The 18,351-nt window shown below is 36.2% G+C and overlaps 1 protein-coding gene across 2 annotated transcripts in view; it reads right to left on the reverse strand.

Moving 5' to 3' along the window:
• The window catches only part of LOC150083967 (uncharacterized), a 276,752-nt gene that overhangs the window by 239,671 nt on the left and 18,730 nt on the right, over window positions 1-18,351 (reverse strand). The window lies entirely within an intron of this gene.

Here is an 18,351-nt window from a genome sequence, read left to right on the forward strand (position 1 = left end):
TTAATCTTTAGCTAATATACTCTTTTCCTTGTGGCTTTTAGTGTTACTAACTTTGGCATTTTATTTTATATATATATATATATAAAATATAGGTGTAGTAGATACACCATAGTTCGCCCATAAATTTAACTACATACGTAGTGTAAAGGCATCGTTTAATTTTATCTCATATTGCTATTCACAACAAGATACCAGGTATTGCACTACTTCGAATAAATAATGCTCCTCTAGTAGAGGAGATTACTGTTATTTATTCTCCGTGGGCACCACCCAAGTAACATCGAAATTATGAAAAGGCTAATATACTTTAGTCAGAAGACAATTTCTCAATTAAAATTTTGTCCAATCAATTGCTCTTTACAATTATTATTAAAATTAATTTATTATCAATAAACTGATTATGTCTCAATGGAAAACTTATTCTTCACTCTTGGTTCAGTTTACAAACATCATTGGCATATTTCTGAAACAGATTTTATTTGAAAAATAAAAATGTAACAAATAACGGTTGTATGAGATGCTCGCAATTGACTATGCAGAATTTCTGATTATATGAGGGCAGTTTGCATTGCCTCTGCTAATGCTACAACAATTTGGTTGTTCTATTTTTAACTTCAAATAAACTACGGTTTATGTTTGACTGAAGAGTATGCCAAAGATATTTTTAGGCTAAATCAAAGGCAGGGAACAACTTTTCCACTGAGAGAAAAAGCAGTTCATTATGCAAGATTTAAATTTAAGCAGTAGCACTAAGGAAAAAGAGAAGTTGGTTCTGCAAGTTTGAAGTTGGACAGTATAAGGATGTTGACTAATTGAAATGTGTCAGGACTGATTTGGAAGAGAGGGGACATTAAAAGAAGCCAACTCAGAATAAAAACACCCGTGAAAGTATCCTCTATAGAAAAGACATGCATGAAACAGAATGTGTATGAGACAGTGTAGAAACTTTGTAAGAGATGGGTCATTAATTAACTTAACTGCCCTCTTTTGTATGCAATTCAGATGCCCAAGAGAGGTTATGGAAGCAGTGCCCCAGATGTGCGAACAATATTCCATGGCAGGAAGGATTTCAGATTTGTACAGAATGAGTAGCTGTATAGAAGAAATGTAATACCAAGGGCAAAACAGAAAATTCAGTTTATTAGATGCAGAGGAAGCAATATTTGTGATATGTTTCTGCCAAGAGAGATTACAAGTCAAGATAATCCCTTAAAGAGATGCATGATCTTCTGTAGAAACCTTCTACTGTAGCAACATACTATCATCAGCAAAACTATGGAGAGGATTTCCAGTTAATGGAAGAAGGTCATTAATATATAAGAGGAAAGAATGAAGAACCGCACTTTGGCAACCACCAGCATTAGAGACGTTAGAAGACAGAGCCATCTACCATCACCCACAATGAGCAGAGAGATAACCGGATACCCAATTATAAAAAACAGTTGGCAATCCATAAGATGGAAGCTTATTTAGAAGACCTTTGTGCCAAACATAATCAAAGGCATTTGAAAAGTCAAGAGCAACTGCTTGAGTTCTACCAAAAACTTTTCCACCGAATCTGTCCATAGGCAACATAAGCCAGTGTATAATCAGTGGATCGAAACTGATGGCATCCATAATGGCAATCATTGATCAGATAGCATTATAAAAGGCACACGATGCAAGAAAGCAAGCTTATACAGCATCAGCCAACCCCCCCTTATTTCAACCCATCCACTCACCCCAAATGTCTGTCAAGTTCTGCCTTGAATCTATTTATGCTATCAACTTCTACAACAACAGATGGAAGTTTGTTCCAGCAATCAACCACCCGTTGGCTAAAGGCAAACTTCTGCGCATCTATCCTACAGCTGTCCTTCCTCAATTTGAATTTATGCTCAATCAGGCGATTATTCTGAGCAAGAATCCCATCAGCATTGAACATGCTCAAACCATTCAAGGCTTTATACACCTCTATCAGATCACCTCGCTGGTGCCTAGTCTCTAGACACTGTAATTTGCAAAACTTAAGCCTTTCTTCGTAAGAGCAACCCTTTGTTCCATTCACTAATCTTGTTGCCCTTCTCTGTACTCGTTCCAAAAGCTCTACATCCTTCTTAAAATGAGGCCTCCAGACCTGTATACAGTACTCAAGGAGTGGCCTGACCATTGCTTTATATAAGGGGATAATCACTTCCATATTCCTGCTAGAAAAATTCCTGTATATCATTGACAAGATACCATGAGCTACTCTTGCAGACCGTCTGCATTGCTCAGAAAACTTCATATCTGCCTACACAATTGTCCCCAGGTCCTTTTCATTCTCTACCACTGTCAGTATAGTACCACAGAGTTGATACATTACTCTGAGGTTACTGCTTCCCATATGTAGTACTTTACATTTGTCAACGTTAAACTTCATTTGCCACCTCTCAGCCCATCTACTCAACCTTTCTAGATCCTGTTGCAGCAGCGTACTGTCATTAGTGTCATTAACAACCCTGCCAACCTTCGTATCATCCACAAACTTGGACATTAAGCCTGATATACCATCATCAATATCATTTATAAATACAGAAAACAACAATGGACCCAACACTGAACCCTGAGGGACTCCACTAATAACATTATTCCACGAAGAGCAGTGACCATTAATTACCACTCTGTCTTCTACCACTCAACCATCCCTTTATCCATAACAGCAATTTGCCTCCAATGCCACACTGCTCCAATTTGTGCAGCAGTCTTCCATTTGCAACAGTATCAAAGGCCTTTCTAAGATCCAAATATATGATATCAAAATTATTCTTTGCATCCAGTTCCTTTGTGACTACATCATAGAATCCAATCAAATTGGTCAGACAAGACTTCCCCTTAACAAACCCATGCTGTGTCCGAGCTATAACTGAAGCCTTGTTCAGATGATCCTGCAATGCTTCTCTAACCAGTGCCTCCATTAATTTCGCTGGATTAGAAGTTAAACTAACAGGTCTGTAATTACCAGTGTCTCCCTTTGATCCTCCTTTGTGGATTGGAGTCACATTTGCACATCTCCAGTCTATGGGTACCTCCCGAGTCCAAGGAAGCTCTCATAATTATGGCTAAGGGTTTGCTTACTTCCTTTGCCGCCTCCTTTAATATAACTGGATAGATTCCATCCACCCCAGGTGCCTTTCTTAAGTTTATCTTCAACAATTTCTCCTCCACTTTACTCTCAGGTATTAACAAGATTATCTAGCTTACTGCCAGAGTTTAATACACCTCTGACATTCCCCTCCCTGAATAACTCCTCATGTGTGAATGTAGATCCAAAATATTCATTTAGTTTGTTAGCTACCTGAGCAGGATCATCAAACAGTTGAACCATTGATATCAAGTGGACCAATCTGATTCAACTCCTTCCTTTTAGAGTTTACATAAGTAAAAAAAACTGTTGTTTTTCTTTGCATCCTTTGCTAAAGATTTCTCATAATCTGCCGTCGCCTGCCTAACCTTCTTTGTGACTTGGTTACAGACCAGCTTATATCTATCATAGGCTTCTGTGTCACATGTTATTTTATATGTATCCCATGCATTTTTCTTCTCTGTCACAGGTCTAATTAGTTCATGTGACATCCATTTAGGCCTAAATCTTGAACAATATTTCTTAGTTGGTATGAAAAGCCTAGTAGCTTCCAAAGCTAATTCTTTGAATGCTTCCCATTATGAATTTGCTGTTGGTAACATCATCAGTTGGTCCCACCGTATTGAATTTAAACACGGTCTCAGTCCACTGTAGTCACCTTTACGAAAGCAAAAACCCTTCCCTTTACCCTTGATGGTAGTCACCTCTGAGTAAATCCCACTTCAGCACACTGTGATCACTGCCACCTAATGGTTCCTTTATCTGCAGATTCTTAATGCATGAAGAATCACTACTTATAATCAGATCAAGAGTATTACTCTCTCTAGTTGCCTCCTGAACATGCTACTGTAGAAAACAATCATCCAATAAATCCACAAAAGCCTTACTAGTGTGTGAGTGACCAACCCACAAATTCCAGTCAATCACTGGGAAATTAAAATCCCCCATTATAAGACACTCGGGTTTACTGGCCCACTATTTCTCTGCACAACTGCTCATTATACCAATAAGATTCATTAGGCATATAGCACACACCTACTCTCATTTTTCCTTTCCCAGTGCTTATGTGACACCAAACAGACTCAACATTGCATTGTCCACCAACATCAATTGGATGCACTTCCTTAGATTTCGTGTTTCTTAACTAACAGCATAACCCCTCCTCCATTCCTGTCCTGTATATCCTTTCTGTACACACTGTACTCCCCAAATTCCAATTCTGCACTGCTTATGTCTGTGTGACACCACATCTGATATCCCAACAATATCTGCCTGGAAGGTTATAAGATAGTTTAGGAGTTAGTGGCAAATGGATTTCTCCATTACTTTAGAAAGAGTAGAAGTTAAACGAGATGATAATGGGATGGTGAGGATTTGTTACCCTTTTTAGGAACTGGCTAGTTATGAGCAAATTTACAAGCAGAAGGAAAAACATCAGTGAAATAAAAAGGTGGCAACACAGAACATGAATAAACTAAGGTGCACGGATTTTGAGAAGAAATACCATTAACACCAGGCATTTTCTTGGCATTAAGATTGTAGAAAATTCTTCTGAGATCATTTTGACAGGAGACTACAGGAGGCACTGAGTGAAGTGTATTGGGAATAGTAGGAAGTGGTTTACCAAGATCGTTGTTACAACAGTTAGAAGAAAAGTTGGATGCGAGCAAGTTGGCTTTTATTTTTATCTAATGTGGCCATTAGATTTTAGCAGAAGTGGGATTACAGATGGGCAAAAGTTGTGGCTGATACCTTTGGCAAGAGACCAGAATGCTCGACTATCATTTGGTCAAGAAGCAACTTTTCTACTCAGCCTATTCAAAATGTACTGATTAATAATTTCGTGGAAGCAGAAAATGAACCTGGAGATTTGGATACAAGCCAATTTTGATATGCATCATTCTTATCTTGAACAGCCTAAGCACATTTACTGAAAACCAAGGTTTAGATAAAGGATGAGATTTTAGGGTAGAGTGTGGAATAAAGGATTTCATCCCTACAAGAATAATTTTGTAGAATAAATCAAGAATAAATGATTTAAAACAGTAATCCAACCAAGATAAAAATAGAAATCTCACAGATCATTCCATTTTTTATTCTTGTAATGCCAAACAACACAAAGCTGAGAATGGCCATGAGAGAAAGGCCCACCAAGTTGTGTTTTCAGGTAATTATGGGACCATCTGCCTCTACTGTGTAGTTGGAAGGGGTTTTTTTGGAGGAAAAGATCAAGAGTTCTGGCTGTGTGGTTAAGATTGTCTGGTATTCTGGCAGACAATCCTAAATAAACAATCCATGTCAGGTTCCTTTAGTAATCACAAAAGTCTAAGCATCTCAACCAGCTAGGTCCGTGGGAACTAGAAAACAGAAGCTAACTGGAATTGTGAACATTAAAATCACCAAGGAATATTATCTCATTGTTAGGAAAGTTAGATTGGAGAAAGTAAAGTTTCAAAGAGTTCCAAGTGATTACTGGAGTTGGGAGAACATTAAAGGCAACCAATGAATTTGACAGAATGTGGTAGAGCGATTTTAAGCTAGAGAAGACTCAAGCATTTAGGGCATAAGCCTCTGACAAGGAATAAGTCTCTGACAAGGAATATCAGAACAGACATATGCACAAGTACCACCTTTGAAGCAAAATAAATCTGTACAGATAATAATTAGGATAACTAAGATGAGCATTGGTTGAGTCAAGCAATAATTGGGATTTATCAGAAAAAGTAAGTGGGATTTGACAGACTAAGTGGATATGGATATCATCGAGATTGGAACTGAAACCACATATACTTGTGTGCGAAATGAACTAGGAAGTTTTTGGGAAGTTTAGAACTTTTTGCAGATAAGTTTGTTCTATTAGCTTGATTATTCATGATGTATTCAGTAGTAGAGGCAATATGTGAATAAAATAATTAGCTTATTAGTAATCTATCAGTAAATTATTAGATCTATTAGTAACAAAAAAATGGGAGATTGATTAAGAGGAGGAGATTTGGGAAAGGAGAAATCCTACGCACTGAATAAAAGGTAACTCCTTGTTTTTTTCCAAAAAAAAAGTATAAAATAATGAAATTTTTGGATATGGCATACACACAGCAAGAATACATCCAGCACTTTGACATAATGTGGCCTTGACAATGCCTCCCCCTCCCACATACACACTACTCTGACTCCTTCTGGTTATTATCGGGCAGAATAGAGGCACAGCAAGATTATATACCAGTTGATCCAGACACCTCCTAGGCAGACTGAACCAACAGGTTCAGTCTGCTGGACTGTCTAGTAGCTAGCCTGAAAATGCCATTTTAGAACTGCACCTTCGAAATATAAGGAAGATTGGATCTCACCATAATGCCCATCATAACTTCAAAAGACATCAATCACACTGCAATGATGGAAGAAATAGGAGATTGGCTGAGCTCTGCTCTGGAGGCTAAACATGGTTTCACCACTAGCCTCCAATAAGCAAGGTGGTGGTGGTATTTCACTGGTTGACAAGGCATCCCACCTAGTTTTGCCTGGTAACACAGAGGGGCAGCATTCTTGTGTGGTGTGGAGTTTGAGAAGTGTGGTGCAGTATGCTGTATTTCAGAACTTGCACATGGAAATTATATCCAGAATTACTAGTAGTCCCGCCATTGTGAAGGTGCAAGCAGAGGATTTTGTTGTTGCAGAACAGTCAGACTTCATCGAAATTCGGTCCACTTGATTCAAGTGCCACCCAAATATGAGTTCCATCAGTGTATTAGACTCCCACTTAGCAAGGTCTAACTTGCCATACCTCAGAGAATGTCTCTATAACCATCCCTTTATAGTAACTTGCCCAATTTATACAATGATCATACATGTGGTACAGTATCAAAGGCTTTACTGAAGTATTGATGTCAAAATTACTCTTTACATCAAATTCTGTTGTGACCTCACAGTAGCTAATCAAACTGGTCAGGTATGATCTCCCTTTAATAATTCCATGCTGTGATTGCCTTATAGCTCTAATCATATCAAGATGATCTTGCATTACTTCCTTAACTACTAACTCCATTATATTCTCTGGCACAGAAGTCAAACTTAAAGGTCTGTAATTATCCACTATATAATTATATCCACTTCATCCTTTGAACCAGTCATGTGAATAAGAGATACATTTTCACATCTCTAATCTGGAGGGATGTCCCTTGAATCTAAGGATGCCCTCATTATCTTGGCTAAAGGTTTAACTATTACTTTTGCAGATTTTTTTTTTAATATATTCAAAATATTCCATCAGCCCTCAAGATGCACTGTTCACTTTTAGCTGCAATAATCTCTCTTTCATCTTCCTTTGTTATTATAAAATCATTCAACTCTGAATCAATATTAAATAGATATTTGCTAATTCAGCCTCTAAAATCTTCATGTGACTGTATATACAAAACATTTATTCAGTTCATTAAAAATCTGTACAGGATTATCAATAGTAAAGCCATTCATATAAAAGGGACCAATATGATTCATCCTTTCCTTCTAGGTGTTAACATATGCAAAGTATTCCTTACTACTTCTCTTTGTACTCTTAGCCAACAACTTATAATAATCCACCTTAGCATGTCTAACCTGGCCCCGAGTAAACTGATTACAGAATACAATACTGATTGTAGAACTCTGTATCCCCTACACATTACATAGAAGTAATATAGTAGCAGTGGCAAATGATGCCAGAAAGCATTTTTTTTTTTTTTTTTTTTTTTTATGTGAACCCCAAACACGAGAGGTATTAGAACCTATAGTACTTAGTACCGTGCTTGGGTTGCAGGTTGAGAAGACGAAAGAAGATATTTGTTGACATTGGACTTGAACTTCTGTAGATTGTAATATTCAGGAAATACATATGAAGGAAGGTTGTTCCAGAAAACGGCAGTTGAATGAATAAATGAGGAAGATGAAAAGTTGGTTCTGTGTGTTTGAAGTTGGACAGTAAATGGATGTTGGCTGGTGGTGGCACGTGTTTGGACTGTTTTGAAAGAGAGAGAGAGAGAGAGAGAGAGAGAGAGCAGGAATTATAGAAGCCAATTCAGAAGAACAGTGCCCATGGAAGTATCTGTAAAAGAGGCATGCAGCAGAAACAGTCCATCTATGAGAAAGCGAGTGGAGAGACTCTGTTAGAGATGAATCATTAATTAACCTAACTGCCCTCTTCTGAATGGAATCAAGAAGCCTGAGAGAGGTTTTGGGGGCACCACCCCAGATGTGGGAACAATATTCCATGGCAGGGCAGATTTGCAATTTATACAGAGTGAGCAGCTGTTTGGAAGAAAAGTAACACCGAGAGCAAAAGAGAAAACCAAGTTTTTTAGATGCAGAGGAAGCAATATTTGTAATGTGCTTGTGCCAAGAGAGATTAGAAGTCAGGGTAATACCCAAAAGAGATATATCATTTTGCCTAGAAATCGGAGTGTCCCTAAAGATAAGCATAGGAGCAAAAGAATCCTTTTTGCGAGATATAAGACAAGACTGAGTTTTAGAAGGGTTGAAATCAACTAAATTGTCTTTGCCACACTGGAGAATTACCTGAAGATCAGCATTTAAGGAATTGGTAGCAGATTTTCGAGAAGTTGAAGCTGATTGAGCAGGACAAGGTTTCTCAAAATGGAAAGTGGAATGCAATGTGCTATCATCGGCAAAACTATGGATAGGATTGCCAGTCAATGGAAGGTCATTAATATACAAGAGGAAAAGAGTGGGGAAAAGAACTGAACCTTGGGGGACACCGGCATTAGTGGAGAAGTTAGAAGACAGAGAGCCATCTACCATCACCCTCAGTGAGCGATCAGAGAGAAAACTGGATAACCAATTACTAAAAACAGTTGGCAAACCATAAGATGGAAGCTTGTTTAGAAGACCTTTATGCCAAACACGATCAAAAGCCTTTGAGATGTCAAGAGCAACTACTTGTGTTTCACCGAACTTTTCCATTGAATTAGTCCATAAATGGGTAACATAAGCCAGAATATCACCAGTGGAGCGACACTGACGGAATCCATACTGGCGATCGTTGATCAGACAGAAGGTTTCTAGGTAGTTTAAGAGTTGGCGGTTAATTGATTTCTCCATTACTTTAGAAAGAGTAGAAGTAATTGCAATGGGATGATAATTGGATGGGAGGGATTTGTCACCCTTTTCAGGAACTGGCTGGATATGAGCAAATTTCCAAGCAGAAGGAAAAACACCTTTGGAATAAGAAAGTGAAAAAAGGCAGCAAAGAATAGGAGTAAGTTCAGGAGCACAGGTTTTGAGAACAAGTGGAGAAATACCATCAGGACCTGGAGCTTTCTTAGCATCAAGATTCATCAAAATCCTTCTGATATCCTTTTGACGGAAGACCACAGGAGGCACTGAATGGAGCGTGTTGGGAATGGTGGGAGGTGTTTTACCAAGATCATTAATACATGAGCTGGAAGAAAAAGTGGGATGCTTTGGTGAGGAGACTGAATGACAATAGTGTGAGGCTTATCAATCTCTGCAAACAGTACCACCTGAAAATTAACACTTTTTTTCAACACAAAATTATCCACAGTTATACATGGCAGTGACCATCCCTCCAGCAGAAATTGATCATAAGACTATATAATTTTTTGGCAGAAGTCAGAATAGACAACAGAAGATAGCAGGGTAATGAGAGGTGCCAACTGTGGTTTGGATCATTACCCAGTGATTATGGATATATTTTTCAAATACCAGAAGTGTCAAATGAGACTTAATACTACCATTCAAGACAATAGGGTAATGCAAGAAAATATCACTTATAAACTGGAACTACTATCTCATGACAGTATTAAAGATCTTTACCAGAGAAGACTTCAGAACCATGTCTCACATTGGAGAAACAGAAAAAGTGAATATCTTGTATGACAGCATTAAAGCCACCATACACAAAGCAGCTAATGAGGCACTAGGCCAAATGGATAACAAATATAAACAAAAGTATTGGAGGAATGAGGAGGCAGCTGGGCTGTTGAAAGAAAAGAAATTCAGGAAAATAGAGAAGAATACAAAAGGTGTAATAGAGCAGTTAAACAGAAAATTGCTAAATCCAAGAATGTGGTATGGGAGAAAAGATGCCAAGAAACTGACAGCTTATTAGGAGGAACACAATCATCTGAAGCTTGGTGGAGCTTGAGAGCACTGAAAACAAATGGATCCCGATTGAATAAAAATTTTATTGATATGCCAACACGAGAAAATCATTATAATAACCTCCTTAATGAAAGATGACCTCAATATCGAACATAATTATACCTCCACCAGTGGATAAAGGGAAGATAGAAATTACAAAACAAAGTACTAGACTGCATAAAGTTAATGAAGAACAAAATCTCCAGGCCCTGGGAACATACTGATTAAACTTATTAAATAAGGACCACCAAGCTTAATCGATCTAATTGCACAGATGTTCAAAATACCGAAGAAATGGAAAGTTAGATATATATCATCCATTTATAAGAAAGGAAATAGGCAGGATCGTGGGAATTATAGAGGCCTAAGTGCGAATTGCACTATTTCCAGATTGTACTCTAAGGCGCTTCAATTAAAATTATGAGAGGAAAAAGATAAGATTGGCGAAGAACAAAGTGGATTTAGGTCTGGTCACTCATGTGTGGACGATTTGTTTATTCTGTAGCAACTAGTGGAGAAAAAAAGAGCAAGGAATAAAGATACCTACTTTGCCTTCATCAATTCAGACTGTTCCAAGAAAGGAATTATGGAAAGCCCTACAACAGATATCAATTGATCCAGAACTCGTTGAACTGATTAGGGAAGTATATGATAACAACGTGGCATTTATTAAAGTTGAAAAGAGTATCTAACCCAATCTATCCAACAAAGCGGCTGAGGCAAGGATGTAGCTTATCATCTTTATCATTTAATGTTTTCTTGGAATGTGCAAGAATGGAAAAGAAGCTGTCGTGGAATGGGAGTACCAATTAATGACAGATAATTATGGAATCTCAATTTTGCCAATGACCAGGTCATCACAGCACAAGAAGCCTATGATTTGGAATACATGTCAACAAAACTGCATCTTATAACCAATGGGATCAATATCAATTTAACAAAAACAAAATTCCTAAGCACAGCAGAGCATCTAGACAAATTGGAAGTTACACAATCTATACATCTTAAACCTGTTGACTTCAAGTATCTTGGATGTATTATAACTAAGGAAGGACTAGGGAAAGAGGAAGTTAGCACAAATTCATCAAAGTAGGAAGATTCTTTGTGCCCTCAATACTATATGGTGGGATAATATCTCCCTTAGAACAAAAAAACATATCGGACAGTCGTTAGTGGAATTGGTACTTTGTATCGGATATGAGGTGTGGACACTGAAAGTGGGTGACAAAAAGAAGCTTAGGGCCCTAGAGATGGACTACCTTCATCGAAGTTCTGGTGTTTTCAAGCTTGAGAAGATTACAAACGAGGAAATTAGAAGGCATTTGCAAGCAGATGAAGATATTATTGAACGAATCGAAAATAAGAGGCTGAGATGGTTTGGACATCTAACGTGCATGGGTTGAAGGTTGAGATGATGAAAAAAAATTTGTTGACATTAGACTTGAACTTCTGTAGATTGTAATGTTCAAGAAATACGTATGAAGGTTGTTCCAGAGAACAGAAGTTAATCAAAGAAAGAAAAGTTGGTTCTGTGAGTTTGAAGATGGACAGCAAAACAAAGTTGACTGGTTGGGGCAATCAGGCTGCATTGGAAAGAGGGTGGGAATTATAGAAGCCAATTCAGAAGAACAGTGCACATGGAATTATCTATAGAAAAGGCATGCAGCAGAAACAGAACGTCTATGAGACAGAGAGCAGAGAGACGGTTAGAGATGTCATTAATTAACGTAACTGCCCTCTTTTGAATGGAATCTAGAAGCTTGAGAGAGGTTTTGGGAGCAGCGGCCCAGATGTGGGAACAATATTCCATGGTAGGGCAGATTTATGATTTGTACAGAGTGAACAGCTGTTTGGAAAAAAAGTGATGCTGAGAGCAAAAGAGAAAACTCAGTTTTTTAGATGCAGAGTAAGCAATATTTGTAATATGCTTATGCCACAGAGAGAGAGGACGTCAGGGTAATCCCCAAGAGAGAGATATATGATCTTGCCTAGAAATCAGACTGTCATCGAAGATAAGCATGAGCAGAAGAATCTCTTGTGAGATATAAGACAGGATTGAGTTTTAGAAGGATTGAAATTAAGCACATTATCTTTGTCCTACTGGAGAATTACCTGGAGATCAACATTTAAGGAAGTGGATATTCGAGAAGTTATAGCTGTCTGTGCAGGGCAGGGTTTCTCAAACTGGAAGGTGTAATGCAATGTACTATCATCAGCAAAACGACGGATAGGGTTTCCGGTCAATGGAAGGTCATTAATACACAAGAGAAAAAGAATGGGAGAATACCCATTTACAAAAAGTTGGCAGACATAAGGTGGAAGCTTATTTAGAAGATTATGCCAAACACAATCAAAAGCCTTTGAAATGTCAAGAGCAACTGCTTAAGTTTCACCAAAGTTTTCCACTGAATTTGTCCATAGAAGGATAACATAGCCAAAATATCACCAGCGGATCGACACAGAGAACCCATACTGGCGATCAGATGGAAGGTTTCTAGCTAGTTTAAGAGTTGGTGGTTAATTGATTTCTCCATTACTTTAAAAAGAGTAAAAGTAAGTGCAATGGGACAATAATTGGATAGGAGGGATTTGTCACCCTTTTTAGGAACTGGCTGGATATGAGCAAATTTCAAAGAAGGAAAAACACCTTTGGAATAAGAAAATGAAAAAACATGACACAGAACAGGAGTAAGTTCAGGAGCACAGGTTTTGAGAACAAGTGGAGAAATACCATTGGGAACTGGAGCTTTCTTAACATCAAGATTCAAGAAGCCACTTTCACTGACAAGACAATGCATCTAAATTGATGTAATACCAATTGCAGGAAGTTAATTTGAGAGAAAAAGTGAATTTGGTTGTTTTCTCCCTTTCAACAAAATATACATTCACATTAAATTTCAAGTGAAATCATTTCACATCACTGCAGTATACTCAAAATATTCACACAAATAAATTTACATTTTTGTCATATTTTCTAGTTTCATTCATTCTGCAAATTATCCAGGGTTTCAATTACCTGGGCAATTTATTTCCCAACCACTCGAGATAATCAGGATACTTTCCTCAATGACACTGACAAAGGGATACAGAGCATGATGTCCAAATTTGAAAATGAAATCAGGACTGGCAGAATAGTTAATGACCAGTGCCAAGCAGAGCAGTCAGGAGAACTTAGATTTCAGGGTTGGTCAGAAAAGTGGCAGTGATGTTTTAATGTAGCAAAATGCAAGGTCTTAACACCTGAGGAATGACAACTGCAAAATAACTTATACACGTGGTGGGTTTGAACTAAGAACAGTAGAGGAAGAAAGGGATTTGCGAGTTAGATACTGTCAGAAACAAAATATTCTCCAAGTAGTGTAAACAGGTGACAAAGAAGGCCATGATGTTTTTATCAATTACTTATCATACATTTGCTTATAGATATAGGGAAGTCATAATTGCACTGTATAAGGTAATTATAAGAAAGCTGACAATGGTGAGACCTGGTGGAATTGGCAAAATGGCATCCACACAAGGAAAGACTTTGCATACATGGACTACAAAAGCTTGGAAACTTGAAATTAGGGGAGAAATGATTGAGGTGTATATAAGCAGGGCTCAACAAATTATCGAAACCCCTGTCACAAAAAAAAATCCCCCCTCCCCAGCTAAACATTTTTTTTAACAGCACGATGTCCTAATAAGAATAGTTAATGCCGACCAGTGTGTATTTCACATGATCCCAACCGCAACACCACCAGAGATCTGGACAGCATAGCTGTTATCATGGCAGCAGTTATAGTTTGTCATTCCTTTTATGTTCAACATGGTCTCACAAAACTGTGAATGTCACAATAATATTTTATTATTAATAATAAAAACATTAATTTGTCCAGTCTGTAGCTACTCACTGCTGGCGAGTGGTATTTGTCAAGCCCTGTGTATAAGGCTCTAAGAGGTGAAATGAATGAGGGTAGAATTTTCACTGTTACAAATGATTCCAGAACAAGGAGCCGTAAATTAAAATTACAGGGGAAGAGATTTAGACTGCAATACAAAAATGTTCTTTTAGACAACAAGTTGTTAATTACTGAAACAAGTTACCTCCATCAGTGGTTGAAGCTGATAGCTTGGGAAAAATTCAAAGGTCAGTGGAATCAAATAGGTAGTTCATTTTGTTATTTATCTATCATTATTTTTAATGATAGATAAATAACAAAATGAACTACTATTTTTTTTTTTTTTCTGGCTGGTTCCACAAAAGCCTAGGTCTTCCTTGCACCACAAGGTTAATACTAATTAATCAAGTTGGAATAACTTTTGCTTTTTTTTTTTTTTTTTAAACTCTTTTTAACACTCTTACAAAATACAAATTTTCGAAAATAATTACTTTTAAAATTTTTTTTCCTTGTAATCAAATAATTCAAGATAAACATCTTAAGTGATTCTGAGCTGGATATCATCATTCTTCTCTTTCTTGGTGATGCCTTTCTACTTCTCTCTCTCTCTCTCTCTCACACACACAGGTGGGGGGGGGTAACTCGGGAATTTTTTTTTTTTGGCTGGTGCAGCATAAGCCTCAGGCTTCCTTGTACCATATGGCTAATAATAATAATAATAATAATAAAAGTAAACTGAAAGAACAAAGCAAAGCACCTAGTTACAAAAATGACTAATATGAATTAAATTAACTTACTAGCACTAGTAACTTAGCAAGTAAATTACTAATAAATAAGCATTTCTGAATCATTTAATCATATCATCTCAGTAAATTAATGAATCCATACAAATAAAGCAAGCATAAGTGAAAGCTGAGCTACCAGATCATTATCCAGGTTCTTCACATACGAGAAAAAAATTAATTTTCATTTGCTGATTTACATATTTATTTTTGAATTTTTATTATGAATTATATCTCTAAACTAACTAAAGAAATCTTAATTACATTTTATAAACAAGCAACTGCTCTTCCTATATTGAATCTCTTCCACAAGGTCAGTACTTGATAGAGAGAAACTGTAATGCATACAAACATGACCTTGAATAAATGCTTGCAATTTAAATATTTTAGCTAATGTAAGGGGAGTGAGGAAGATACAAAGTTTCTTTAAATGCAGTGCAGTGAAACTGAATATCCCACCTTTTGTGTACATATTTTATACAAAATTTCTTTGTGCAAGCATTTAAAATACATCTTTAAAATTTGAGAGACATCACTTTAAAATATTTTAGTATTCCAAATAGCCAATGTAAAAAAAAAGGCAATCTGTATATCTCAAATTTTCAATAACATAGACCTGCATTTTGTTATGTGTTTGAGTTGACTCTCAAAATTCAAACACAAATGGGAATAATTTTGACCCTATTGAACAGAAAGGTCAAAGTTTTTAATAGAGGTTCTTGAAAGGAACTGAGTTAGAGATGGGTCAAACACTTTTAGAGAAGATGTTAAAAAAAAAAAAAGGAGAAAGGATTAAAATGACCTCAACATTTGTGTCAAAAGGTCAATGTCACTGGAATATTGCTTCTACCCTAAAAAAATAAAATAATAAGTGAAGTGGCATCATGATCAGTGTTGTGCTGACAATGGATCACATAAGTCTGCTAATATAGCAGACTCTTCAAACTGTTCAGAATATCTGAACAGTTTTCAGAGGCCATTGATGTGGTGCCTAATTTATAATTTATTTTTTATGTACAATTTGTATGTAAAAAATAAATTAAACAGTTTTAATGTAGTCTGTTAGATTTAGACAGTCCATCCATGCTTCTATATGCAAGACTGTGTATTTGTGAAGAAATACAGAGAGAGAGCGAGACATAAAACAAACCAAAAAAACAGACATTTAGTCCAGTCCCATTGTAACTGGACTAAATGTCTAAGTTTCGAGAACGTCAACATATAGAATTTTATTAAGTGTTTCTAAAAGTTAATTGTTAAGCAAAGACTTCTGCAAAAGACTTAAGCTAAAAGGGATTTTCTAAAATTTAAGCTAAAAGGGTATCCTTATGTCACTAAAGTTTGAAAACTACTGCTCTAAATGATGAAGTATCTTCTGTTTTCATTTCAATATCATTTGAATTACAAGAAATGAAATTTATTTTTTCTTGGCATTTAACAGATGCCACGTGAGGAAAAAGTGTATCTTTCTTCTACTGGATTCCCATTCTCATGCGGCACCTGTGAAATGCCAGGGAAAACTATCTAGTTTTGCCATAGAGTTTTTGGTTTTGCCAGCTAAACATGAACAGCTGCTCACGTTGCATCTGCCAGACACCACACAAGCATCTGTGTATCAATTCAGAGGATGAATCACCTTAAATTCTAAAAAATATAAAAAATATTATTATTATTCATTTCTCTCATCTATCTTAGTTTGATATTTTTTATTGAGTTTGGAATATCATAATTAATAAAACTCAATCCAGTAAAAAAAAAAATTTTACTAATTAAAAATCATGGCATCTAACAAGCTACACAAGCATATTTGTTCCATTTAGTTATGGTCAAGAGTAACAGAGGGTTAAAATTAAGATCAAGAGGGCTAGATCTCACAAAATTAACTTGATTAGCAAGTTTAATGAATATAATTATGCAAGGAAGCTTCTTATATTTCCCACATACAGGAATTTCTAAAGTTACGCAAGTTCAAGATAAAGATTTCTACATACATGGGAACTATAAAATCTTAGGAACATATTTCAAATTATGCAACATTAATGTGAATCTGTAATTATCAATTATTAGGACTTTGTTAAAAGAATCTTTAAAAATTCTCACACAATTTATATATTCAAATAAAAGTTTTGGAACTGCACATTTGTGTTGAACTGTGTGTGTTAAAACTCTGACCACCAAAATGTTTTTGCCACCACAGTACACACTTGTGAAATTCTTATGGATTTCGCCGATCACAGTAGTATAACAATACATCGAATTATACCATTTGCATATTTACGTAAGTACATATGCAAATGGTATTGTGACCATTTAATCATTGGCAGACAAATGCACATAACACGAATATTACTAGCAACACTGCATATTTCAATAATTTGTGATTTCAGAAAGGTGATTTCAATCAATGAAAATATCACAATATCATAGTAACTTTAGAGTGAGAAAACATGTCAATGGTGTTTAATTCTTGTGCCATCAATGACGTTGGATGAAAGAACATTTTTTGAATAATTAACATAAAAGTTCAGTTTTGCTATAAAAAATTTACAGAATAGGCTGTTTGAGTTTTCATTCAAAATGCCAAAAATCACTTCTGCTGTTAAACTTTGGTATCATGGATCACCAATCACAGAAAAGATTCACTACAGATAACAATACTGCCCTTTAAGTTTTGTGAATGATCCATGTGCAAAAAAAAATCTAGATCAACCAACATGTGAAAACAACATCGCACATTATGGTAAAAAAAAAAAAAAATAATAATTGTCTGATCACTTACATTTAAAACAAGCCAGGTAACACAAGAGAAGAGAAAAGTGACTTTTCAAAAGATGTAGTCTTGCCTATCTGCTGCCAAATAATTTTTAAAAAAATACTGTATAAATCAAAACATTCTTGATGAATCTTAATTATCTTAATGCTATTTGTGATGATGTTATTCTTGAACTCCGCCAAGATATTAGGAAAAATGTATGGATGTCCGTTGATGAAGGGTGATGTAGCTCCACATATGATGAAAGCAGTTTCTGCATTACATATTTTCAATCCAAACTTAATCCTCATTACCACCTGCAGAACAATTGGGAGAATTTAAAATTCTACCAATTCTTTCTTTACATAAACTTCTGACAAAGTTTACACAAAGAAATGTTAAAATGAGCTGACTTATCCTCAACTACTATTGAACAAATCCTTTAGAGACTCTTCCTTAAGCCTTTTAAAAAATAAGTCATGTTAATGCTGAAAAATTGTGCCAAGAATACTTTAACTATAGGCAAAATCTTTAACCTTTGTGTGTGTATCCAAAAATTAGACATTTTATTAGCACCTGTATCATCAGCTGAAGTTCATAATTTGAAGGGTGGTAGTCAATTTGGAGATTTTTTGTCATGTTGACTTCTTTGGTCAATGTGCATGTTCATCGACTGATTCT

This window comes from Mastigoproctus giganteus, chromosome 6, assembly GCF_048544385.1.
Source record: "Mastigoproctus giganteus isolate SK-2022 chromosome 6, ASM4854438v1, whole genome shotgun sequence".
NCBI lineage: Eukaryota > Metazoa > Arthropoda > Arachnida > Uropygi > Thelyphonidae > Mastigoproctus > Mastigoproctus giganteus.